The sequence below is a fragment of the Ipomoea nil genome, unplaced genomic scaffold (assembly GCF_001879475.1).
Source record: "Ipomoea nil cultivar Tokyo-kokei standard unplaced genomic scaffold, Asagao_1.1 scaffold0114, whole genome shotgun sequence".
Classification (NCBI taxonomy): domain Eukaryota; kingdom Viridiplantae; phylum Streptophyta; class Magnoliopsida; order Solanales; family Convolvulaceae; genus Ipomoea; species Ipomoea nil.
In genome coordinates this window covers 275,377-284,248 of record NW_017616542.1, presented here as the reverse complement: position 1 = coordinate 284,248, position 8,872 = coordinate 275,377, and the positions used below count along the sequence as shown (strand labels likewise).

General features: G+C 34.8%; 1 long non-coding RNA gene across 1 annotated transcript; it reads left to right on the top strand.

Annotated features, from left to right (window-relative positions):
* The first annotated feature begins 710 nt into the window (after positions 1-710).
* Positions 711-3,880, top strand: LOC109189673. Its single transcript, XR_002055609.1, has 7 exons — positions 711-876; positions 931-1,070; positions 1,275-1,411; positions 1,902-2,144; positions 2,227-2,292; positions 2,480-2,597; positions 3,864-3,880. It is a non-coding gene; the product is annotated as an uncharacterized LOC109189673 (long non-coding RNA).
* The last annotated feature ends 4,992 nt before the right edge of the window (positions 3,881-8,872 follow it).

Genomic DNA, 8,872 nt, shown 5'->3' with positions numbered 1-8,872 from the left:
TTGAGGGTGTTGGAGATGGAATTGGTTGATGTAGGGGTTGGTTTGGGGGATTATTTTTGTGTTTTTCTATAAAGATATTTCCGCCACACCTTGGTCCTAGGTGATAAGGAATGGATGGCACCACAAGATTGGTATTATCTTGATAAGCCTAGAATAACATCTCTCAACACACAAGAGAGACAACAAAATGCCTAAGCATTTCTTTCATTCAACTTCATTCATCTCTATCTTTCAAATTCTGATTGTTCTTAGCCTTTAAATAGGCTAATACATAACTCTCAAGGAGATCAAAAGACTCCATTACAAGGCAATGAATGGTATTCATTCATCCTAGACATGTAACCTAAAATAAATTAAATATAGCACATGAATAATATTAAAACTATACTAAATGAGAATTTATTTGCCTTAATGGATTGAGTTTAGCTTCATTTGAATTGTCCCAATGCAGCCACGAAAATTTGGACCATTTAGATTAATTCCTCACTTGCATTCAAAAAAAAGATTAATTCCTCACTTATTTTTGGCAAATTGCATGGATTAATCCATTTACAACCCGTCACAATTTCTTAGCTTTTGAACTTATAATTGTGACTTCTCTTATTTGTATGTTGATCTTTGAGCCTTTGGTTGTCCTCATCATACCCTAGATCGCAGGACGATCTAAACCTTCTTCTCATCGCAGATTTCAACCTTCTCCTCCTTACCACTTCTTCTCAATCGCATATTTCAACCTTCTCCTCCTTACCTGTTCTCCTCAATCGCAGATTTCAACCTTCTCCTCTCCAGTTTTTTTCCTCGAAGGATATGCCTTCTCCTCCCTTGCTCTTCTCCTCGATCGACGGCGCCTCCTCCTCCTTGATCAACGACATAATGGTTAGGGTTCTTTATTTATAATATATAATTTTTAGTTATTTTTAATATAATCAGGGAGATATAAAAGAACGAAGCTCTCTGATTCAAAATAATTAGGGCATTAGCCTTCACTTCTAATTGGGGAAAGTATCTTCTTAGCTTCAGATCTATCAAGCATTCAGGCAGGCTATCTACGATAGAGAATCCGGAAAACAGTATGTATGACTTTCTATTTGTACTGATACATACATTTTGCTATAAAAAGATGAGGATTATATATATGCTATAAAAATGTAGATGATGAATATGTTCTAGAGTGGATTTTACTTTTAACAGTTAAGATGTGTTTGTAGTTTATACTTTAGGAATATGTAGATGATGAATATGTTTTAGACTTAACACACCTAGAATTGGGTCAGATGGACTCAGCACTGAAGTTGAAGGAGGCATAGGTGATGATGTTTCCAACCAGAATGTGCATTCCCGCAACTTGCTTCGTATGAACAGCACATCACCAACTTCAGACTCTCAACATAGAAAACCTGTGCATAATACAGTAAGTCCACTTTTAAAAGAGGACTTAACTGTTTACTTTTCTTGTCTTTAAGCACTAAGCATGAAATAGGGGGATTAATTGGTCATTACAATCTCTGAGGATTATTTCAAAATATTCATGGTTGAAAGTGCAAAAGGACAATGCATATATGAATTTTGTTTACATATCAAGATCTGAGTTTTTGCATCAAAGAGACAAAGAAAAGGGGGTGGGGGTGGGGGGGGGGGTGGGGGTGCATGGAGGATATTCAAATTTACTCATCTTCAACATGGAGGCATTATGAAATCTTGCTTTTAGACTTTCCTGATATTGTTGCTAGGTTTCAATTTTGGAGGCATTTGATTTTTCTTATTACATTCTCAGAGTCAGTTGCTCAACATTTTTCTTTTCTTAATGTGACCTCAAACTGTTAGTTAATTAGTGTGATGCACTTGACTGGTCTGATAGACAACAGTTATTTATCTCCATTCAGTGGTCTTCTTTGGAACAGGTCCCATTCTCTTCACGAACTACTATGGGGGTAACAGGTAGCCCATCACGTTTTGCATGCACTGTGCAACAAGGACTCCCTTCAAATCCACCCCGCAGTTTCCACATCAGGGACAAATTATGTTGCCTCCCCTCCCTCTCCAGCTGCATCAGGCAGTACACCAGCATTTAGAGATGCCCAGCTCCCCCGTCCGTGGAATTAGGACTTAGGAGGGATGCCTCTAAGCTGCTGCTTGTTTTGAAGGTATCTATATAAACACTTTCTTCTTATTCTCATTATATCTTGTTTTGTTGGCCTAGCTATACTCTTTTTCAATAATTTGCAGATTATTGATACATAAATTGATTCTATCTCGTTTCTCCTGCTGCTGCAACATCAAACAATGCATATGGTAGTTATTAATTTACCTTCTCACTCTGTTTGGTATTCTGATTTTTTTTTCATTTTTTGGTAAAAGTGAATTCTTAGTTCAGTTTTTGTGTTCTGGATTCGACTCAATGTGGATCTGATGTGAGTTTTATCTTGCTATAAATGATCCATAAAGTAATCATCTTATTTCTTTTGCCCCATTTTGTTAGTATTATGGTTCAATAGTACCATTATGGTTCATCCTATAGCAGCCTTATATGCAAAAGCAGAGTGGTTTCCCTGATGGGTTTACCCGTTTTTCATTCAAAGATCCAAGAATGAAACCAGGTCAGTGGTTTCTTTCAATTTTGTTTTTCTTTTTCTTTGTATTTCAGATTTTAATTGACATTTAGAGTTTCAGAATCAATTCATCACCAAATCAAGAGTTAGCATCTAATTCATCACCAAATCATGGTAGTTCAGACAGTCATCATGGTAAGTATATATATGCTGCTTTTTACCTATCTGATCTCTTGGTATTCATTCCTTTCAAGTGTTGGAATCTTTCATGCTACATTTTTCATGAGTTATCGAATGGTAATTTTGTTTGTGTAATGTCTGCTTTCATAAGATTCTGCAATGGCCATAATTCTTAGTGTTTCTGGGATAAGATCAACTTTCAAGTAAGGTAATTGTTCTCTTTGCTTTGTTTGATCTTTTGGTATTCTCTGGATGTGATATTCAGATAATGGTTTGGCATCAACACCTCAAATGCAGCTACCAACCCCATAGGTTAATGAAATTCTTGTTGCTGATGGTACTGATTCCCCTAATGTTGACGAGGAAAATGTTGTTTCTAGACCTTCATGTTTTAATCCTTGATTATCTAAACTTATTTAAGGGATTGATAGAAAACTGAACATTGTTATGTTGTATAGATGTAACCTTGATTGCTATATGAATTACTGATCGAGTTGGGGTGGTGATATATATATATATATATATATATATATATATATATATATATATATATATATATATATATATATAATGTTATACTTTTAAAAGTATTATTAAATATAATTGTGCTTTCTGAAAATTATGAGTGCTTCTAATAATTCAGTGAAAGAAAGAAAAAGAGAAACTAAATTAAAGCTTGAACATATGATGAGTTGTTTTCCTTGCATTAGCCCTTCCCGTAAGGAAGCCATCAGGGATTATGATGATGATCTGCTTTATGGATCAGATGTTTCTTCATCAGGTATTAGTCTGTCAATAATTAAGAATTCGATCGGTAGATTATCATTCCATATTTATGTTGTTGAATTATTGTATATTTATATGATGGAAGATTTTAGATTTACAATAATATCTGGTCTAATATGATCTTCTGGTGTATAACAAATGAGGCAATGAGTTGGTTGATTCCACGTGTTTAACAAATGAGGCAATGATGTTGAACTGCATTGCTCCATTTAAGAGAGCTCTAACCATCCCTGGTTAGATATTTAAAAATAGAGTGCAATTCAAAATCTGAGATGAAACATGATAAAGCTTTGTTTATATGTGTTTGCTTCTTTCAGCTGCCTAATAGTGAAAATGCCTAATTTGCAGAAGGACAATGGAAACACGGATGATGGAACAGGCTGCTTCCATACTACAAATGTGTCCTGGGAACTTGTGTCTTTCCTGTTTATACATTTAGAATTAAGAGTAATAGAAATGCCATATTTTGACTTGTTTTAAATTTTCAACTGTATATGGATGAATGAATTCTCTTCAAGCATATGAAATGTGTATTTTATGTTTTTCAGCCAATATCTTACCAGCTTGCAACAATATATATATATATATATATATATATATATATATATATATATATATATATATATATATATATATTTCATTACAGAGGATTCCTCTGTAATGAAATGAATTTTTTTATTGACTGCGTCTAGTTTTCCGACCACCAAAGTGGTCGAAATTTTCGACCACAGGTGGTCGGAAAATCTAGACCGGTCTAACTATTCTCTTGGCCATTTTTTCCGACGACCTTAGAAAAGTGGTTACTCTTTCCGACCACTCTCTCTGGTGGTTGGAAATAGCTAGGGGAATTTTTTCGAATACCCAAATTGGTCGGAAAAGAGGTCGGAACAGGCGTTTCCGACCTAATTAAGGCTATTTCCGACCACTTTTCGGTGGTCGGAAAATGGCGCGGGAACCTTTCACTATTTATATATATATATATATATATATATATATATATATATATATATATAATGAATTATTAACTAAAATCACCCGACAGGTTGGGCATGACGGTCACAAGCGACCAACAAAACATGTTTTCTAAGTGTACGTATGCATCCATACTTAACCTAAAATCTGAATCTATTCACCTAATTTGAATTATTTATGCCATGAATCCAAGTCTGTGAGACCTATACAATTATTAAACATTCATGCATGTTGGTTAGCATTCGGTCGTTAGGCATCTTTCATATATATATATATATATATATATATATATATATATATATATATATATATATATATATATATATATATATCTTATTTAAATTTCTTTTCACATTTTATTAGTTTATTGATAAGTGAACTGTTAACGTAAAAATGTGTAAAAAGAAAGTCACGTTTTTATGATTTACAGGAAAGGTCACAACCGCTCTTTGAATTTACATTTTAGGCGAAGCTCACCTTGTAACCGTAGTTGACAAAGGACCACACGAAAATGAAACAATCAAAATTACCGATAGCTGACTAGCTCAAACCAAGAATACCAATAAACACGCCTCTACACGAGTGGAACCTTGTGATTGTTAGTATAAGTTATTATTATTATTTCTTTTATATGTTTATATTATGTGGCTTAGATAGCTTGACTTAATTAGTTTAGCTATTTGATAGGATTAGTTAGACTTAGATATACTCTGTAATCCTGTTGTTACGATTGTTAACGAAATTCCTTTTCCAATCTGGTATCAGGCTAGAATTTTCCAATCGTGATGACCAAGCTAACTGTCCTATCAATTTGATTGGGGTTGCCCACAAGAATGCCACATTTTCCAAGTTGTTCAAAATAGTGATAATGGCATTATAACTCAGTGTCACCTTTGCGTGGTGGAAGTCATCAATTCAAGTCGAATGGGAAGTGGTAGCGTGGTGGAAGTCATCAATTCATGTCGAATGGGAAGTGGTGTTTCCAAAAGCCAATATCTGAGTAACATGCTAAAGAGCTTCATATGTGACTCAAGTCAAATACAAATTAGTCTCGTAATGATAAAGATATTAATAAATGAATAAGAGGCTCATAGGAATGACACAAGAGAGCAAGGATGGTTATATTTATGGTAGTGAAATCCGAGTGAATATGAAGCGTATGGATAGAAGCATAGGATATGATGAACGCTAGTAGCATATGCTTCACTTATAGAAGTCAAATAGGAAGTGGTGTTTTCAAGAGCAAACGGGTGAGTAATGTGCTATAGAGATTCAGACGTGACCCAAGTTATATTCATATATATATATATATATATTAGTCTCCCAGTGATACTAAATGGTGATGAAAAAGAATAAAATTAATGAGTAGAGATTAAAGGCAAAAGTTTTATTATATTGGATGGATCGAGAATGAAATTAATTATTTGATGTTATAATATTATTATTAAACTAAGTCTATAAGGAAAAATAATAATAAAATTTTTTAATAGAGTAGTGGTGGTGGTATATGAAGCGGGTGACTGAGATGGTTGTTAATGGAGTAATGGTTAATGTGTTAGCGAGTATTGGTTAATATCTTATTGGGGTAGTGATTAATGAGTTGGCACAATTCTAATTTTTTTTCTACTATAAATACCATTTACTACTAGACATTTCATATTGAGAAGTAATAAACATAGGTCTTTCTTCTACTATAAATAGCATGTACTTCTAGGCATTTCATATTGAGAAGTAATAAACATTATAAATCTTCCTTTGGTTTCAATTCTTTTTCTCCTCTCAAATTATATTTTACATATATTATATTTTAATATATCTTATAGGCCGTGTAAACCTCCCTATATGTTTTATGCTCCTGTTTGGTATTCGGGTCAAGGTCAAGTGTCCAGATTAGCGTCAGGCCTCCACCTATATAAGGGGGAGGCCACACACACAACAAGGGGCATTTTCCTTCTTCTTAAACAACACTCAATAGCAAAAGCTAAAAAAAGGTCAATTTCTCTCTATCGTTTCTCAATTACTTAGCAAGAAGATACTCAATATAGCAATTATTTCATGCCATCTAATACAAAGTAGGCTATTAAACCCGGTCAGGTTGGTCCTCCCACCACGGGTAAATTTGATGGCTAGATCATAGTAAATTCGATCCCTAGATCGTGAGAAAATCCAATCTCTTGATTGGTAAATTCGATCCCTAGATCGTGAATAAATTCAATCTCTTGATTGATAAATTTGATCACTAGATCATAGTGGTTCCTAGACCATACTGGCCGTTAGGTCGGAAAATCAATGGCCCCTAGACCATAATGACCACAAGGTCAAGAAATCAATGGTCCATAGACCATGACCGTCGCTAGTTAGGAAAAACAATGGTACCTAGACCATAATGACCACAAGGTCAAGACAGCCACTAGGTCGGAAAATCAAATGGTCCTTAGACCATAATGACCACAAGGTCAAGACGGCCACTAGGTCGGAAAATCACAAGGTCCCTAGACCATAATGACCACAAGGTTAAGACGACCGCTAGGTCGGAAAATCAAATGGTCCCTAGACCATAATGACCACAAGATCAGGATGGCCACTGGGTTGGAAAATCAAATGGTCCCTAGACCATAGTAACCACAAGGTTGGAAAATTGAAGGTCCTTGGACCATAGTGACCGCAAGGTCAAGAAATTGACGGTCTTTAGACCAGTGAGGCAAAACATCCCCCGTTATGATCAGAAGATCGGGAAAAAAAACGGTCTCCGAACTAGAATGACAAGCGTCATCATCCACTATCGTAGGATTGGGAAAAGCAAATGGCCATTAAACCCCTAGCCCAAACGTGGCATAAGAAGAGAAACATCCACAAATATTGACCTCGAGATCATAAGAATGATCCCTAGGTGACTAGCCCGAACAGGGCACAAAAGGAGAACCTTCTTCCCATACGACCGAACATATCAAAGGGATAAAACCCTTAAACCGAAAGTATTGCACCGGTTAATACACCGCCCCAAGTAAGGTCTTAGGCAGGAGAAAGCTTATTCAGATCGGCAACTAAACCAAACTTTAAGTTGGACTCTCGGTTCGTAAACCGAGCATTAAAAGGGAAAAACGCCCTGTTCAAATGATTTTGGTTTTCAGAACGCATCATAATGATTAATGTGAATAATCAAAACTAACCAAACGCGATCGGCTGAGAACAATCTTACAACCAAGTAATCTGGGTCAGGGTTTGACCAAGCACAAACTAACTACGACCGATTAGCCTGAGTAAAGGGCATTGGAAGAAGCGCTCCCGCTTATGATTGATAAGATTAATAAGAGGTCCTTGGACCATGAATAAATCTAATCTCTTGATTGGTAAAAATTGATTACTAGATCTCAGTAAAAATCCAATTTCTTGATTGGTAAAATTCGATCCCTAGATCGTGAGTAAATCCAATCTCTTGATTTGTAAAATTTGGTTGCTAGATCACAGTAAATTCGATCTCTAGATCGTGAGTAAATTCAATCCCTTGATTGGTAAAATTGGATCTCTAGATCGCAATTAATTCGACCTCCCGATCGTAACTAATAATCTGATTGCTAGATCGATGAAATTTGATCTCTCAATCATGTTAAAAATCTTATCCCTAGACCGGTAAAATTTAGACAACTCCTGATAGTCCAAAAGACTGTACTTATGGTTGTGTTCTTTTTCCCTTAGGGCATCCCCAATAGCACATTTTAGATGGATTTTGGCATAGTGAAAATCTAGGAACAAGATTTTGAGATAATGGGAGGTCTAAATTTAAATGAGTCTTTTCTCCTGCAAAACATGAGATTTTGCAGGAAAAAAGAAGAAAAGAGGTCAGTGCAATTCACGGAGCAGTGGGACCACCTCGCTTGAGCGCTCATTGAAGCTTTGTTTTCTTTTAAGCATGTGACATTTAATTGTCTTTTGTAGTTTTTAAGCTGGCCAATCTTAGTCTTTTTTTTTTTTTTTTGTTACTTATTTTTATTATTTTTAAAGTTTTTGTCTTTTGGATATTGTTATTAAATTTTTACGTAGTAAAAATATTAACAATTGTAAACATTTATAATTATAAATTTATTTTAATTTGGATATGTGTAATTTAAATATAATAAAAATAATAATTGTAATTATAATTTTTATAATGATGATAAATATATAAATAATTAAAATATAGTAGTAAAATAATGGGTCCACAAAAAGTTGTGAAAAAACTTAAAACTAATGGGAAGAAGAGATTTTGTGATTGAGTGAGATAGTAGATGATGATGTGGATGTTGGGGCCCAAAAAAATCTGGGGGAAAATCCCCAACTATTGAGGATGCTCTTAGCTAAATTTTGTCCTACTGGATTTTTCTTAGTCTGAGGTTTTTAACGAGGCA